Source organism: Trachurus japonicus, chromosome 23 (genome assembly GCF_045865225.1).
Source record: "Trachurus japonicus isolate A0001 chromosome 23, Traja_1.0".
Taxonomy (NCBI): domain Eukaryota; kingdom Metazoa; phylum Chordata; class Actinopteri; order Carangiformes; family Carangidae; genus Trachurus; species Trachurus japonicus.
In genome coordinates this window covers 8,851,102-8,868,665 of record NC_140929.1, presented here as the reverse complement: position 1 = coordinate 8,868,665, position 17,564 = coordinate 8,851,102, and the positions used below count along the sequence as shown (strand labels likewise).

Below are 17,564 nucleotides of genomic sequence, written 5' to 3'. Positions count from 1 at the left end.
GCGATACGTCTCATTATTTTTTGCCCCTCGTTCCCAGAGATTATACGGAGCTGTCCACAGGAGGTGGTGCTGAAATCTCCCTCTCCCTCTCGGTGCAGGAGCGCTGTCCGTGGTTCTGAATCAGCGCTGCACAGCCCAGAGTACAGCTGCTCTTCCCCACAGAGGGAAAGAGAGAAAAAAAACCCCATAAATATCACTGGCTGGTTTGCAGGGTGGAGCGGCTTGGACCTCTTCTCAGCTGAATCTGTCTGTAAGAGGCAAACATGCCAGAGTCTCAGCAGGCAGGAGGCTCCACGCCCTGTTTGCTCCAGAGCTGTCACATGTGACAGCGTCATCTACAAAGGGATGGGGGGGCTGGAAGCTTGAACACATCCCTGAGATGGATATAAAACATGACTGTGACTGGGGCGAGATGGAAAACCTCAAAAAGAATGATCTCAGTTTGCTCCTACTTTGCCCTAACGTCTGAACGTCTCAGGCTTGACGGGCTGGACGTGGGATTTCGAAAAAGGGGGGGAGAGATGAAAGCGGACGCGCCGCCTTCAAGCAAATCTAAAAAGCATTTCCTGTTATTTCTTCCACGACTGTTGCGTTATCGTTCAGACGGACACATTGTGAATGTGCATCCGGCGTGGATGTTGTGTGAAAAGAACGGCTGATCCCCCCCCCTGCTCATCAGAGGCCGACCCCTTCTTCATCCCGTCTTTCCCCGGAGTAGAAAAGCCGGCCAATCAGAGTGGACGAGGCAATGAGTCACGGAGAGGGCGGACTGGCATCCAGTGGACCGAAAGGAGCTTCCTGCTCTGGGCAGTGAGGCTGCAACCTCTATGGATGGAGTGATCCTACTACACCAACACCCACATCCAGGAACAAGCACATACACCTATAAATACATTTCTCTTTGAGCACATTTAATGACACAAAAGTCTCATTTTTCTCTCCTCCATTACACTTTCAAGTCCCTCACTCTCTGTTTTATTAGATTCATGAGACAAGTCATTACTCACACATGTTGCCACCCCTTAATAACTCACAAAAACACCCACTGTGACACTACAAGGTTGTGTGAAGGTCAGCACACCATCTAGATCCAACTGGAGGGGCTGAGCTGTGGTTAAGCTTGGTGGTGATGGTATAGTGCGGTACAGTAGGTGTCAGTGAAGGCAGCGCAGCAGCCGTTGGATAAACAAAAAACACAGTGTGAATGGGAGCCGCGCGTGAATGAGCGCAAGAGACATTCATTAACTATTGATGCTATGTGAGATCTCACAGCTGGACACACACATGCACAAAACACAGTTGTTGAATCACATGCAATATTTTCCCCCAGAACTAAAAAGGATTAAAATGTCCTCCAAGAGGATGGGTGTTCGTTAAACAGCTCGCACAAATGACTACAGATTCTCCTTTTCTTTTCTTTCCTACACGTAAATGTTATTCTAACAATGGCATGAATATGTCCACAATTGGACGTAAAAAAAAAAAAAATCCATTTTCCAAGCAGCCTCAAAGGCAGCGTGGATGTGAATAGGGCTTAGAGGACCTCGTAGGAGAATAAAGGATTTGGAAGGTGCTGGGGGAAAAAAATGGGAAGTCGAAATGGAAGTGAATGGGTTGAAAAGACTGAAGCTGTGTGTTGGCTTTTCACGGTTCACTCCTGCACGAGACAATGGAATCAAATAGACAGGAGGCAATTTGAAAACCCCACAATCTACCGACCTTCACCTCTTTCATGTTTCTAAATGAGACAAGAAAAAAAATGTAAAAAGTGGCAAATGTTATTAAGAAGAGAGGAGCTTTGTTCAGCCTCCGGCCCTCTGCTCTCTCTCTCTCTGTCTTTGTTTAATAGTCGACTGTATGTCAGCGTGCGTTGTGTGCACGGAGGGAGGGATGGCGAGGAAGCCAGATCGACTAGTTCATTTCAGTTGAATCTGGGATAATGAGGACAGAGAGGGAGAGATAAGGGATGACAAAGGGGAAATGACAAACAGCAGGGGGAAGGCAGCGCGGTGATTCGATTACAGTAGAACTTCTCATTAAATGACAAAGAAAGCAAAGCCTCGGGTTGGTGAGCAGCCGTTATCGCGCTATAGATACAACTGCTAAATACAGCATGTTTCTCTCTCTCTCTCTGCCTTCTGTAGGAGAATAACCATCTCTCTTTTCCTTCAGCGCTGCCACGTTGAGCCTGACCCTCCGTGGGAGTCCTCCGCCTGTCAAAGATCCTGATCAGCTGTAAAGACACATTGAGCCCCGGTCTCGCTCGTAAATGAAGACGTATACACAGGATGGCTCACAAGTCAATATTTTGAGTTGTTTTTTTTTCTCAAAAGAACATGAGTCACGGAGGCGCTTCAGAGAAAATCAGATTTGTATTTGTAAGAAACTCCAGTCTCTGGTGTGAGTATCAAACGCTACGCTACTTGAGGGCGAGAGTGTGCAGTTGTAAAACAAGAAAGTCTGAAGAGACTGAAAGAAAAGTCTGTTCTACTCTTTCTAGTGTTTCCAGAAGCGACCGGATGTTGGAGGTGATTGTTTTTCTTCTCCTTCTGTAAAGTAACGTCCCCTGACATCTGTCATCCTGGATGAGCTTCTGTCAAAAAGACACAACACCTCCTCCTCCTCCTCCTCCTCCTGCTGCTCTTCATCATCCTCATCCTCCTCTATACGACCCGACTCTTCCAATCACACGTACAGTACAGTTCCCTGTGAGCCATGTTTGCTGACGTGCTCACACACACACACACACACACACACACACACATGTGCACACATCAAAAGCAGCGTGCAGCTCGCTTCATTACAAACCAGGGCATCACATGTATGATTTTCAAAGCAGCGACACAGCACAAGACAAGAGCTCTTGTTCCATTCGACTTTATAAACCACGATATCAGTGCCCACACACTCACACTCACACACACAGACAAACACACACACCCTCCATCTCTCTCTCACCTGGCAGCACGCTGTCTGTCTTCCACCGGGTCCTCTTCACAATCCCAGGAACAAGGGATTCAGACGGACAAGTTGTTGCTTTCGCTGAGCGGAGGCTCGATGTGGCACTTTGAAGAGAAGAAGAAGAAGGGGAAAAAAAATAAAATAAAAAGCAAAGCCTCAAAAAAGCAACGTCCCCTTCTTTTTTTCTGTTTTTTTTCTTTTTTCTCTCTCTTTCACACGACAGCTCAAGAAGCACTCACGATCACACACTCGAACGCGAAGTCAACAGCTCCGGCAAGCGAGCAGCCTCGCTATTCCCCTTCCCTCTCTCTCTCTTTCTCTCTCTTTCTCTCTCTCTGTCCGTGACACTCGCCTCCTCTCTTCCCGCCCACCTACTCCAGCCCCCTCCCCCAACTCCTCTCTCTCTCCTCTCTCTCTCTCGCTTGTTCCTCGTCTGTCAGACAAAATGCACACATCCCCTCGATCTCTCAGCTCACTATTCTGACATTTTCTCCACCCACTCACACCTTCTGCTCCATGAAAACAAATACTATCAGATGTGTCTTTCCACAAACCACCAACAAACTTACTCTCCCTTGAAAGAGAATTTCAGGCGATGAATTTTTACCATGAAATACAAAGACAAAGCACCATGTGACAGCCTAATAGCATTAGATAGTGTGATTAATGAATATGTTAATGAGACACTGGTACAACTGACGCTCATTCACACTTATTCTTCTTAAGTCACTCCTCTCCATCTTTCTGTCTCCTTCCACCTCCTCCTCCTCCTCCTCCTCCTCCTCCTCCTTCTCCTCCTCTGGTTGCATTTGATGCTGCTCACGTCCCATTCTTCCGACAGCTAGTCAAGGGCATTCCCAGAGTAAGTGTATGCTAATGCTCTGTCTCGAGGAGCTGCCTGGCGTCCCCTCCTCGCTCTCAGCCCCCCGACCGACCCACCAGATGTGGCACTCGGCTCTCCCAGGGAGGGGGCAGCAGACGCAAAGGCAAAGGACGAGCGGCAGTAAAGAAAAAAAAAGAAAAGAAACAACAACTAAAATAAAATCTAGTCAAGAAAGTGAAACCTCCACTGGACTTGAGTTTGAACCTGACCCGATGGAGGAGTGGGTGTTTAGTCCCTGATTGGTCTAAATTGGTCTTCGGTTTTCAGCCACACGCACACTTGCTTATTCACATTGTTGTTTATTACAGGTCCTATATTTTGCACTTTTCTGCTGTTTTATTTGAAGTATTATCAGTAAGATGAGATTTATTTATGGAGCCCAAAACCGTCTCTATGTAGTTTTTACATCTCCTCTCTCAGCCGTCTCCTCTGGAGCTGTTCAGGTCATCAAATCATCATTTTAAACATTATGTCATGGTAATTATCGTTATGTTAATTGTGTCACAGCTAGAGCTATGGTGTGTGTACTGTATGTCCTATGGCCCATAACTGATCTGCTTGGTAATGGAGTGTAGCTTCATTTACAATAAGTGAGGATGCAGACATGTCTGACATTAAACATGGTGGGGGATCAAACCTGAAACCTCTATGGTTCAACACTGTGATGAGATTTTGTGCTATGAGATCTCTCACAATATAATAAAATGACAATATTTCTTGTTGAGGTGAAAAGTTACGTGAGTATGCAGCCAACATGATGGAGCCTGGCGGTGAAATCAGGATAAGAGACAAATCAAACTTTTGAATAAGTAACAGAGTGACAGACAACAAGACACAAACATGTAAGAAAATAGTGCCTTCAACCACAGCAGCAGGGGGTCTGCAACTCACCTTATCATGCAAAAAAGTCACAACAAACGGGTTTTACACAATGGTTTGCACAGATAAGTCAGCCAAGTCTATGTGGGAACAAACTGCACATGAGCCACATACACACCGCGCTAGCAGAGGAGGCAAAGGAGCTCTGTGCCTCTCCTCTGAAATACAAAGAGAAGGCGAGTGGCTTCTGCAGCAGCTGCCTGGCCAGAAGTAAACTCGGTTGAGTCGCGTTTATTGCTGACACATTTACACCTGTGGTAAAGTTATCTAAAAAAAAAATAAATAAAAAAATCTTAGATAAGATTAAAGCAGAAGTAAGCGGAATGTTTGTGTTAATAAGTCTTAAATAGTTATATCTTCCGACAGCAATCACTTAGCCTACATAGAGTGTTTGGTCCGAAACACGGGTCTGTCAGTCCCTCTGCTCTGCTGTAAGCGAGGAGAAAACTTTCCTTGTATCCTACAACCTTTATCCAATGAGGAGAGAGAACGGCATAAAGGGGCAGTCCTCTCTGTGTGTGCAGCCAAGGGATGCGCGTGAATGTGGTGACGTAGGGACGAGGGCGGGGACTGCTAACTCCATCCGCTGACAAGAAGTTAGCCAAAAACGACCGGATCGCTTACTTCTGCTTTAAGTCACATTCATAACAAGATATAGGCCTAAGCTAAAACTTTCTAAATGCACCTGCGCCGTATTTCATCATGAACCTTTCTTACAGTTTTTCTCGATTGCTAAGACACATTTCTCGAAAGCTTCTCTCATTTTCTCTAAACTGTGAACACAAACCCCAATTTTCAAGCTACATTCACAAAACCTCAGACTCTTCTTGCAAAACCAAACTTTCACCTCAAAACAGTTCAATCTGTGCCCAAAACTGAACTATGTTGTCAAATCGTGCCCCGAGTCAATCAAAATTAAAAACACTACTGAGCCGTCACTAAACACTACATAGAAAAATAGAAAACACAATGCTCAGCACATGAAGCTGTAGAAATAAATGTTTATCGTTCACTGTAGGCTAAATGCATGTTGCAAAACAAAAAACCTGTGCATTTACACTGTAGCACTTCTCTCCTTCCCTTTCTTTCACCCTCCTCCTTCCCTCTCCACATCCATTTCATCCCCTTTTCCTTCCTTCTTCTTTTTCTTCCCAGTTCATCCCTCCCTCCCTCATCCTTTCTTCCTTCACCCTGTCGTCTCTCATCTTCTCCTCTTGCAAAACAAAAAACCTGTGCATTTAGCACTTGTACATAGTAGTAAAAAAAAAAGTACAAAAACCAGAAATCTTGTGCATTTACACAAGATTTCTGTTTGTCTTTGTACTGTACAAGTGCTACACTTGTACAGTACAAAAACAAACAGAAATCTTGTGCATTTAGCACTTGTATGCAGTAAACCTACGTAAAAATAAAGTACAAAAATATAGAAATGAGAAGTGCATAACTCAGCCACAGCATCATTTCTCTGTACTGGATCAGGCCACAGGACTTCATCCTGAACTGGCTTACAGTATATGTGCCCTCACATCATTGGACACAAGTGTTATCAATTTTGAGTTGTTGTGTTCAACCGGTGAAACTTGTGCTTTACTTGTGTTTGACTTTTGCCACCTGTGCTCAGCATTTTGCAACACAGGTGCATCACAATGAAAATGTGTCGGTAAGATGTGTCTAAACAGGTGAAAAGTGCTGATGGTTTTGCCAAAAGAGTGACTGATTCAATCAGTGGGTTCAGGCAACTGAGAATTTGGTTCAGACAACAGGGTTTAGTGTTTTAGCAATTGAGAAAAACTGTAAAGGTAGAGTTAAAATATCTTGTATCGTCTCATCTAATGAGCTGAGGACAAAGATTTCCTCGTTGTAGGCCTAAATGATCTGTGAGCAGCGTCCTGTTGGTGTTTTTGTCCTCTCTGTACTTCCTGTCTGCCCTTTTCAACCATGCACTAATTTCCTTGACGGGTCATCTTGTATCCAATCAATCCTGTCCCCAGGAAATCCTTGAATTTACCTTCATAGTGTTTGCTTGTTTTGTCTGCGGATTAATTATGAGGCATGCGATGCGAGCGGGCGAATGGTGTCCATCGCACTCAGAACGCAGAACATCTGTCTGCTACGCTCCGTCTGCGGCAAACTGTAACACTGCTGGACCTGCGACCGCGGGCGTGGACAGATGTTACGAGCGAGTGTGTGTGTCTGTGAAGAGAGCCGGTGTGTAAATAAAGTGCACAGGCTGATAAAACTCAATGAGACGCGTGGTCCTGTTTATAACACACACACATAGACACACACATAAAAGCTAACAGACATATAGGCAGCACTGAGGCAAAGCAAACAGGGAGTCTGTGTTAATGATTACCAACCATGACTCTGCCTGGACACTGCACAGCTTGCTCCTCTGTACATAAGATTTGGTTCACTGCCTCTGTGTACGTGTGTGTTTGTGTGTGTGTGTGTGTGTTGTGTTGTGTGGCTGCGTGGGATCGATGTGGATGTGGCCGGTGTGGATTCAGGGCCCAGCGGTCGTATGGCCTGACCCTAATGAGCAGAGGAAGAAGTGCATCCATGCTGAGCGTCGCGGGGCCATCCTCAGCGGACGATATCCGTTGTCTATCCCAACCAAGTCGGCTGAACACACATCCCAGCACTGCAGAGGCCATCTGCTATCACAGCCAGGGGGCTTGGAAAATTGCACACCTCCAACACCTCCAGGCTTATCTCCTTTAAAAACGTAAACTGTCTGGAAGATAATAGTTTTTGGCCCAAACGATTTCTCTGAGAAAGAGAGTAAACACTCCAGTTGTTTTGAGATTAATGGCGCTCTGAACAGGAAAAATAGCGGCAGCTGTGAAATCGCTAATGACTGAACTTGGGTCTCTGGATGCAGATAAATGTCCTCGCTGGGCTCTGAAGGTGCAGCGCATATCAATGTATGGTAAAACAACTGAAATCTACCAGAGCGACAGTAAAAGACGGATGGGAAAAAGATTTCTGTTATTTGAACACAATATTATTTTCTGCTGGAATAAAGACAATGAATATATTTTCTCCGTTGCATTCAGAATCCAGCAAATTACCACTTTACTTAGTATCTTGGTGAATTCCTGCCAGATAGCGGTGCCGACGATTTATTTCTAATAAAAAGACAAACATGGAAGTTTAGTTCAAGCTGTGATAGAAAGTGTGTGGAAATGAGCACCACCTCCAACTCAGACTTCTACATGACATTCAGGGAGGAGATGTCAGATAGAAATGACAGAGCTGTTTCTGAGCAGCACAGTGTAGAAAAACCACAATACACAGGAAAAAACTACCATGATGTCTAAGTATAAGCAGCGGCTCCCAGAGGAGAAGAGACCAAATTCACCCCATAAATCTGTTAAATTCACTTTTAATTTGGTTTCTATTAGAGGTGTCATTCAATTTAAACCACAATTAATCACAAATGAATAAAGAGATGTTTTTAAAAGTGTTAAATAATGGACAAATATTCAAAAAACAATGGCAAACATTGTCCATATAACAATATGCTCGAACAATAACATGACTCCGCCGTCCAAATGTTAGCTGTTGGCAGAGACGAGTCAGCTTAATGTGAGCGTATTCACTCTACTGCAAAACAAATATCAGAGAACCATGAACCTCCGTCACCATCAAGTACAAAGACTCAACAACTAGTCATTAGCTTGTTCTACACAGCTGGAAAAATTGTGATGGTCACAAAATCGGACAGGTCACAGATTTCGCAGCAAAGTTGGCAACTGATTCAAACAATGGGCAAAGGCCAGTATAACTGAACGTGCATGTAAGAATAAATAAATAGATGAATAAATAAAATTTGTGGCATTCAAGGGGATTTTTGTTGATGTGATATTCTGCTGACAGCCCTAGTTTTTATTCTGTAGGCCTATAACAGAAATGACCTCTGTGTTAAATTAGCTGCAGCTTGAAAAATAAATATTGAAACTGAAAAAATGACTAAAAATTAGGCTGAAAACAAACTGTGTATCAACAGTAGCAACAGCAAACTGTGCTCAAAAATCAAAAGCAACACAAACAAACAAACCAAAAACCCCTCCAGAGTGTTTGTTGCCTTAGTTTTTGGTGTAGGGAGCCAGGAGCAGCACACAACATTTCAAAGGGAGAGGAACATGGAATATGTGAAACACAAGTGGTGGAGAGAGAGAGAGAAAAAAAATCAAATCTTTCAAACCCGGAGCTCTCAGTGGTCAAGCTAACTGCAACAAGAAAGGGAAAAGAAAGAGGAAAGATCAACGGGGGCAGAGAGGAGAGAAAAGGTGGGGGTGGTGGGGTGGGAGGGGGTGGCATTTAGAAGAAAAAGATGGGGAATAAAAGGAGATGGGTGAACAAAAAAAAGGACAATTTCCCAAATGTCAGGAGCATTTGAATGGTCACCTTTGGACGGTTCAAATCACCAGGTCTTATTCAGCTACTAGAACTGATGGAGGTGAAGCTTCAGACCAGGAAGCAGCTTTTGTAACTCACCTACACAAACCGGTGTAAAAACAACATAAAGCCCAAAAGGTGCTTGTCATTATCTTGTTGTCTCCTGAGGTAAAGGATCATCACATACTCCAAACTCCTCTCCTTCTCAGCAGCCTGAGCTTGGAGGTATATATTTCAGCTTTGCTCAATATTTAATGGATATCGTGGGCGTGTCTTTATATTTCTAATATACCGTGTGGTGTGTATGTGTGTGTTTGTGCCAGATTGCAAGCAAAGGAGCATTTCCCTGATAAAAATCATGCAGCTGCAGCATCACACATGGACAACAAGGTGACCGCTGCACTCTCAATATGCTGTTAAACAGGACACATCATCATCTGCCCTTGGCGGCACAGTCTGCACTTGCCAATCTTCATCTAAGTTTCCTAATAGGAAATATTACTGGATTGACAGTATGTAGTGAAGGTCACCGAACGACCTTACAGGCCTCATTATATTACATTACATTACATTATATTACAGTCACACATGAACATTCAGTTTCCATGTGTAGCCCTGATGCGTCATGAGACTGTGTGTGTTTGCCACCGATCTCCACCCACATGGCACACACATATTTGGCTGTACTTTGCTTCCTCCACCTTCATTCACAACAACAAACAACAACCTAACCCGATCTCTTGCAGATTAACTCCACTCATTTTCAGACACTGGCTAAATCTCACTTTTTTTGCCCCGTTAATCCATTCATGTTGTATTGCTTTGACCCACCCAGAGTATCCAGTGCTAATTCTCTCTCAGACACAGACATGCACTTCCAAATGGAGGGAAGTAGCCCTAATTACAGCTGATGCTCTCATTTAATCTTTCTCTGTGTGTCTTTCTCTGACTCTCTCCCACCCATCCTCTATCTGCCTCTTTCTCTCCCTCTCTCTCATTCTCTCTCTCTCCCGCGGGCAGGAAGCTGCCACGAATCACTTACAGCTTTATCGGTTGATAAGTGGCTGTTCAAATATGGAGCTATTCAGAGAACTCTTTTCAATGCACACAGGTGCTGCTTTCACCACCGCCCGCTCCCCCCCCCCCCCCCTCTCACATGCATGCTGCAGATACAGTACTGAACACAATCTCCCGCCCACACACACACTCATACACACTTACACAACACGGACATACAGTGCACACAGTTACACACAGAACACCTGGTGGGGTCAGTAACACTTGCCAATGGCACCGATGTCACACAGATGTTTGGCCGACATCTGGGGTTACAAGAGCCGCCGAGGCAGCGGGAGAAGCTGCTCCTATCCCCCAAAAAAATTTCCATTTTTAAACCGCTAATGACTCAAGTTATTTAAAAAGCACCATAGCTGTGGTTCTGGAGTCTATTAACCAATCAGATGCCACCGTTCAAAGCATCAAGATATTCTCCCCGTGCTTTTGTTTGATTTCCCGATCGACATTTAAGCTTTGTGTGTGTTTCTTCTTTCTTTCTCCTTGTTATTAAATGTGTGATTATTGTTATCTTGTCAAGTTATACTGTCATGATGTGCACACGATTGTCTGACAGTAGAACTCGAGAAGAGGCTGTCAAAAATCCACTGCATCTTGTTGTTGGAGAATCAATCTTAACTCAATACGAACAAAACAATTCACACATGAAAATGACAGAGTAAATCTGAAGTCAGTGAATGCACCAACATGCAGCGTGTTCAAAACAACATAAATCGATCACATCACTGTCGTATGATATGAGCACCAAATGATCACTGTAATACACAGCTGCTTATTATCACATCCAGTTGACACGTACAGTATAGGGACATTAGCATTGATCTAGAGTCTTCTTGTTTCTGGTCATCATGATTGAGAGTTCTATATTCACACCTCATGTTGGAAATACCCTTTCTTTAGCTGCTAAACTTTGTCAACTTTGTCTGTATAGTCTCCAGTCTTGTCTCCAGTTAGCAGAGAGTTACTTAAAAGTATCTTATAACTAGGACAGAGCACAAAGTAGATGTTTGTGTGTGTGTTTTGTTATGGATGTAATGTTATTTGTTTTAAAGGGATAGTTCAATATGAGTTTAATGAGCATTTTGGAGGTAAATTCATGCAAAACCGCTGATTCCCGTTCCCGTCTGGGGCAGTTTTTCAGCAAGAAGTCTCAGCATTTGCCTCTAAAACAACTCCGTCTCGTAATGTTCCGTTATTATCTCATAGTGTGGTGAATGTGCAGGTCACAACTTGTTGACGAGAGCGTTTTGGAGTTGTTGGATTGTGTATTTGATGAGTTTGATGAGGGAAACCAAGAAATCCCATTAGCCTCCGTAGCGTAGCTCTGAGCAGCTCGCGGCTCTGCTCCGCCGTTCTAAAAATAGCTTGCACCGACTAGCCTAAAACTATAGGGATTATGGCAATGGGCCATTTTGCCAAAATGTTGAACTATCCCTTTAAGAATAAGAACAGGAACAAGAAGGAGAAGAGAAAGAGGGGGAGTGGCAAAAGGAAACAAACAATAAATGCAAAATTCAATAAGTAATTAAACAAAAAAGAAAAAATATGACGATGTGACACATTAAAAGTTTGATGAACGCAGTTTTTAAGTATCTGCAATTTATCCACACAAGTATAACGAATAGTTATAAGACTAATCTGTACAGTTTGGTCTTAGAAAGCATTGGGCACACTTGCATCACTATAGTGTATCACACCACTGCACTGACCTTATTTATCTGCTTATTACTTCCACTTAAACATAAAGCCAGCAGAGACCGTGTTGATGACTCCAGCTGTTTCCTGGAGTCTGATTAACATGCTCAGTGGCCTCCGTCGCCTCTGCTCCCCCAGTCACCCGGCGCTGCTGCTCACCGAGGTCACATCCTATTCATCCCAGCAGTGATAATTACGACATTCTTATGGAGAGATGAGTGGCCCCTTTGACCCCAGAGTCCCCTTGACTCACACACAGCACAGCAACGTGAGAGGAATTCATCGGGACTGATGACTGGAGCCCTTTGGACTGAAAGAGACACTAATGCACATACACAGTGAAGGAGAGCTCACATACTTTTATAAATGAAGCCACCGAGGAGCATCTCTGTGCAGAACAGCGAGAGGAGGAGTGTTTTTATTCTTCTTTCTTTCTTTCTTTCCGGACAGCGCCGTCTGTGTCTGGGACGGGGAAACGAGGAGTCGGCTCCATTTCCAGCTGTTGGAGCGCCCCCCCCCACCCCCGGCCGAGTCTGTGTAGGGGACTCAGAAGGGGGATTAGCGGGGATTTAGAGAGCAGTAATTACCCTTGCCCGTGGAGGGTCTGGTAATTAAATTACCTTAGCAACCCCCGTTACCGCCCAGGACACGCAGCAGAACCTCCAAGGTCAGGGAGAGTGAAATTTCAGAATATGCAAAAAGTTGTTTGTGCATTGTCATCGGAAAAAAAACATCACCTCCTGTCAGACACAGTCTTAGCATATAAATTGGAAATGTGAGAGGGGTTAATTTGAATAATGCATCATATTCAATGTAAATATATGTTTTTTCTATATGTTTAAGCAGGCATAATTAGAAAACGTAGAATGATGGAGGTGTAGCACATTATGATACGAGTACATACAGGTAAGTGAACCTGATCACAGCAGCCTTTTTAAAGCACTATAGTGTGAGTGCTGTCATATAATAGAAATGAGCTTTTCCAACAAAACTAAGTGGGACTTCCATTGGGGGATCAGTGGTGAGGATGCTTCTTTAATGGATAGCTGTGACACGGAGGGTATAGGTCAGTGATGAAGTGAGACATTAGCTGAGGTGAAAGACCAGTGGATTTGGAGAGAGTGTGAGAGAAAAGAGACAGAGAGGGAGGGAAAAAAAGAGGGAGAGAAATGCGTGGGAGTAGCCGCAGCTCCCACACAGGCAGGAAAAGTCACGATCAAACACCCAACAGCGGCTCGCTCTCCTGCTCAGACTGACATACAAACATGCCATGCTATCTCACTCTCACTGCATGTGTATGTGCTCCCAGTCCCTGTCTCTTACATGAAAATGGAGCAGCGTCCATATTTATATATATATATATATATGAATCATCCAATTACAGTGTCATTCACCTTTGCAACAAATTCTCACTGCCGGTTACTCTCCGGCTCTGTCAGCAAATTTTATTTCAAATTAATTTGCCCCCCCATGTGTCACCTGACATGAAGAGTGACTTCTATAGGTCTATAAGCTGCAGTGGCGTGATAACACCCCCAAACACACACACACACACTGTACTGTACATGCTGCACACAAGCATCCGTGCAAACACAGATGCACAGTGACATACGGATGTGGACTCTGGCACACGTGAGCTCATGCACACACACGCACGCACGTACGCACTCGACCACAGACCGACAATCATCAGCCATCAGAGGAGATGGAAGAATCACTGAAATGCATTACTGGGTTAACTGCCAGTCATTTAACTACAATTATATCAAATGAATGAGGTTTTTACTTGCTTTAAATTCTGATCACACACACACACACACACACATTTACACAGGCTCCTCTAAATCACTCAAGCTTTACGATGAAGGCACCCAACCTCACCCTTATCTAAACACACACAGTTGTATTGGTGGATCTTATGACAGTCTACCGAAATAATGATCCTAGTCCAGTGTGCAGAGACGGCCATAGATCACTGTGTCTGAAGTGATGCAGCTACTCAGGCCTCTGAAATACACTGTTTTTCTGTAAGGTGGCGTGTTGGTTTACTTTATTATAACATTTACTGTAACCAAGCAAACAAAAGCTTATCACTAGCGATCCTATACAGTATTCCTAACCGTTTAGTTAACAAAATAAAATATCAGTTTAGAGAATCTGTGTAACCGTGTTGTTATTGATGCAAACACACTTAAGCAGGGCCATTAGTGGGAAGACTGTGTTTTGAGATTGTCTAAATAACTTAACTAATGGAAGATGAGGAAGAAGAGAGCTCAGAGTCTGCAGAGTCATCATTATCTCCACGACGATGTGATCAATTACTGGTAATAGATTCTTGGTAACGTATCTAAATCCAGAAAGTAGGTGAATCTGCTCATGTCGGCCTTATACATTTAAATAAACAAGGACCTGAACTCATCTATTAAAGATGATGATAAAGAATCTTTTGGATGAAAACACTTAAGTGAAGGATTTTCATAAATGTGAGTTTGCATGAATAAGTCAAGATGAAGTGTTCACAACTGAAGTGGAGCTGCTGTCTCTTAATTATTGCTCATTTAATGAATCGTTTCAGAAAGAAAAAAATATCCTTCACAAGCTCACAGAGCCTACGGTAACATCCTGAGATAAGGTTGTTCCACTCAAACCAACAGATTAAAACGCTAAAGATGTTATATGACTAGGAAAAACATCAAATATTCACATCAGATCAGCTGCTACCAGGTTAAGATGATTTCATGAGTATTTGATCGTTATCTCGGCGCAATCCTGCTCATCGTTAGACATCCAGGTATACGGCTGCCTTCAGCCTGGGGAGAGAATAACTGGTCTGGACGTCTGGGGCTACACTGCTTCTGACAGCTACAGCTTCTGGGTATCAGCAGCTCGTCTTCTATTCCAGCTGGGTATCAGTCTCTCTCTCTGAGAAACTTTTATTATGAGAAACCAACACTGACAGAGGCTCTTCGGGGCGGACGTGCACTCTTGTCTGCGTGCTGATTAAAGCGGTCTGCTTAGATCGGTGCCTGGCTGTGCACAACAGACAGTAACAGTACATTGTAGCACGTTTTGCTCATTAGCCAGAATTGACTCTGTCTGTCAAGCACCTGTGTTTCTGAGGGGAGGGGGGGGGTTCGAAAGCAGCCAGCTATATGTTCCTTGGGACTGCGGAGGATGATTGATGCCCTTATTGTACATCAGGTGTTAAAAATCCAATCCTGAACACTCAAGGTTTTTTTTCTTCCTCTTTTCTTCTCTTCTTCCTGCTGTCTACTGGAAAGGGAAGCACGGCAGAGAGAGAGAAAGAGAGAGCTGGGAGGTTTGGCAGCTCTCCAGAAGCCAGTCGATCAACAGACATCACGTAACGGTGCCATTACCTTCCACTGCAGCCCACTGGAACATGTAAAGGACATGAACAGCTGGCGCCAGATACCCTCCATAGCACCTGACGGCTGCGATGCTATCGACTTGGCAGAATTAGGCCGCCTGGCGGAGCAATAATTACAACAAGAGATCTTAATCTGAAGCGTGAGAATGAAAGCAAAAAGAAAAGTGTGTGTGTGTGTGTGTGTTTGGGGTGGAAGGGGAGGGGAGGGATGGGGGATCTCTCATCAAAATTCACCCATCACGTATAGGCTCTCTGAAGTCACACCCCACCTACCAAGGATCCCCCCCCCCCCACCCTCCATCCCCTATTCTCAAACCCACTGAAGTCACCTTGACAGCGCCCTTCACGGCCCTCCATCACTGGACCGCCTGCGTGTGACAGAACGGACCTCACATCGTCACTTCTGAATCACTGCGAGCTGTTTATTAAAGATGCATCAAAACACATCGCTTCTGTCTTTCATGATGAATTAAAACAAAAAAAAATGGTAACAAAGAATACTTCATTACGCCTTCAGTTCAGTCTCGAGAGAGAAGAAAAACAAGAGGTAATCACGTCAAAAAATTTACAAATCAAATCGAGTTAAAATTACAACAGCTGATTGGCACAACACTCTTTTTTATTTATTTTTTTGGGAACATGAATCCGTCTTAATCAAAACATACCGGATAATTTGCACTGGAATTATTTTTTTGCTAATTACACAAATACGACACTGACAAGAAATTCACGTGTTGATTAAAACGGTTTCAACAAACACGACAATCCACAGTAAGAATAAGAAGAAACAGAAGCTGGAGCTGCAAATGAAGGCTGGGAGTAAAAGGGTGGATTTAACATCTTCATTTATCTGCTGTCATGGAGGTAGCTGAGCCCTAATGCACTCCTGTGAGCTTTTGAACCCGCATTTATTCTCCGGCTTACACGCCTGAAAGAGGAGTAAGTTATAAAGAGGTGTAATCCTAACGGACGCATTGTTTTGGCACAGGAAATTGGACGACTGAAGAAGTAGGAAGCGGATATACGCTCTTTCCCCAGGTCGTCCGAGCTGCCACACTTTCTCTCCCTCTCTCCCGTCCCCTGTCTCTCCGTGGAAACGCTGCTCTGCCACTTTGGATATGTCATGGGCAATAAGGATGAAAAATTGGACTGCTCTTTGGGTCCCCAGTTGGCATGCCGGCTCCGTCGTCCACCTTCACAAGCCCGGAAGGAGGCCGAGCTCCACGCTCACAAAACAAAATAGGATTTAACAAGGCCAGAATCACTCACAATGCCTCAGTAAATAGCCACTGAACCCTGCCTGAACCAGCGTTGGCTGGTTGAATACTTGGACTTTAACATCGAGGTGTGGAGTGAGGGTATATGGTGTTTGACAGCACAGGGAGGATTGTAGAGGTTTTAAATCCATGATAAAATACGAGCGGCGCAGCCAGGTTGCATCAAAACTCATAACGCCAAAGTCAGCATGGATGAAGCCTCCGCTCTGCAGCAGTGGAAAATATGATCTCGAGTAACTCTAATCTCCGTCAACGCCACCGTTCCAGTTGGAGCCAAACCTAATGCTTTCTTCTCTCTCTCTCTCTGTTGGATTCCTGCTTTTAAGAGTCAGACTCCTGAGGATGATCAGTGGCTTGTAAACTCTGCACTTTATCTTACATTGTAAATAAACCGGATGAAGCAGAATAGGATGCTGAGCGACGCACAGTCACTTCAAAGTAAAGTACATTTCACAGTCGGCTGATTATCCACTAACAAAAAAAACCCCAAATCAATCGATCATATCATACGTTCTACAGACTTTCACAGGCTTATGTTTAAATCCAAACCAAACTGTAATTAAAAAGGAACAATGGTGTTTTTAATTTATGCACTGTAGCTGTAACTCAGATCTACTGTTATCTTTATCTGTTTGCATTTTATTTAGATTTTATCTATTTAATTCTTTATCACTGCTTTGTATTCAATTGTTTTGGTTTCTTTAATTCTTTTCCCAGTCAAACATCAGTGTTAAATTTGCATATTAACAAAGTTGTTGTTTACATAAAAGTGGCTACACACTGAGCTGTCACAATCATGAAATCTTAGTTAACCATTCATTGCCAAATAAATAATTGTGATAAATGATTTAATTGTCTTTTTCTGAAGATTTCATGCCACTATTATAGAATAAGCCAAAACATAGTTTAATGACTTCTCATGAAGAAGAAGAGCGACTGTATTTATGGACTTTAAATCGATGATGTCAACATGCTCATCGAAATGTGGTCATCAAATATTAGA

The 17,564-nt window shown here is 43.7% G+C and overlaps 1 protein-coding gene across 5 annotated transcripts in view; it reads right to left on the bottom strand.

Annotated features, from left to right (window-relative positions):
• syt1a (synaptotagmin Ia) overlaps window positions 1-17,564 on the bottom strand; it is a 173,468-nt gene that overhangs the window by 84,916 nt on the left and 70,988 nt on the right. For 2 of the 5 annotated variants that reach the window (XM_085768839.1, XM_085768843.1), the window contains exon 4: window positions 2,959-3,065. The exons of 1 other annotated variant lie outside the window; for it this stretch is intronic. The gene's annotated coding sequence lies outside the window, so the exon portion shown is untranslated. Of the gene's footprint in view, window positions 1-2,958; window positions 3,401-17,564 lie in introns of those variants that run through there. 2 more of the 5 variants (XM_085768838.1, XM_085768842.1) reach the window with 2 other exon arrangements.